The 1215-nt window shown below is 34.0% G+C and overlaps 1 non-coding gene across 1 annotated transcript; it reads left to right on the forward strand.

Moving 5' to 3' along the window:
* Positions 1-574: 574 nt before the first annotated feature.
* Positions 575-709, forward strand: LOC141510293 (U4 spliceosomal RNA). Its single transcript, XR_012474802.1, has one exon. It is a non-coding gene; the product is annotated as a U4 spliceosomal RNA (small nuclear RNA).
* The last annotated feature ends 506 nt before the right edge of the window (positions 710-1215 follow it).

Below are 1215 nucleotides of genomic sequence, written 5' to 3' on the forward strand. Positions count from 1 at the left end.
AACCTAAACATCTGTAGACCTAGAAAAGTATGGGAAGCTTTCTGATAAGGAAGTCCACAGACTTCAAAGGATAAGTATCATAAATTTACCCAGGGAAGCCATGTACCTGGGTTTCATCTGACTTGTCATGTCTGAGATAAATCTTCTTATGAATCTAGATATTCAACAATAAAGTTAAGAGATTGTTTTGATGACATTAAATTGTTTGTGTCGCTTTTTCTTCAACCCAGCTCTTGTCAATATTCAGGAGCACACCAGGTCTATTGGGGGGGGGGGATACTAAATGGCTGAGCTGAGACTCAGGGGCCTTGCTTACTGAATAGGACTATGATCAAGAGCTTCCTAGTTCTATACCTTTCCTATGCTCCTCTTTTACTCAAGAGAAAAGATGTTTCCTGGTACATTGAGCTGAAAAGTTGTTTCATTCTCTCTTTTTTGTTGGTTCTATCTCTACAGTATCTGTTTAAAATCTTCCTTAAATGTTGTTTCAGGGGAAATTGGGAAAAGTTCAAAGAGTTTCCTAGGTTCTCTCCACTGCTTTAGTCCTTATTTTGTTTTAAAAGATGTTATTTTCAGCTTTGCACAGTAGCAGTATTGTAAGCAATGAGGTTTATCAGAGGAGTGATTATTGCTAATTGAAGACTTTTCCATTACACCACTATGATGAATTGAAATATAGTTTGGCAATTCTTGATAGTTTCTACAGAAAATAAGTTATTCTTGTAAAATCCTAAAATTCTCTTCTTCACATTATTATTTAATTTCTAGCTTTTTCTAAAGTGATTAATGTTAATCACTCCATTTTGTTGTTGGTCACAAAATAAACCTATAGCTTAAGATGAAAAAAAAAGAGTGTATTTTCTATTTTCTTAAGTATTTTATTCTCTATCCTGTAGTAAATTATTGACCCATTTTTCATGATTTTCCTCCATCACTTTCATTTATCTTCCCAATTTTGATTATACCTCTCTTGATTCGAAATCCTTTTTGGATTCCTTTATGGCCTGAGAAAAATTCCTATTTTTTTGTAGGTTTTGGATAAAGAGTTTTGACTTTATAATCTCCTTATGCGTCTGTGTGTGTGTGTGTGTGTGTGTGTGTGTGTGTGTGTGTGTTTGAAATTTCCTTGTAACTATGGAAAATTTCAATATCACTTTTTTCTGCTTTTTGCTCAATCTGAGTTCTACTTCTAGTGCAGAGCACAAACTCTTCCAA

Source organism: Macrotis lagotis, chromosome 1 (genome assembly GCF_037893015.1).
Source record: "Macrotis lagotis isolate mMagLag1 chromosome 1, bilby.v1.9.chrom.fasta, whole genome shotgun sequence".
Taxonomy (NCBI): Eukaryota; Metazoa; Chordata; class Mammalia; order Peramelemorphia; family Peramelidae; genus Macrotis; species Macrotis lagotis.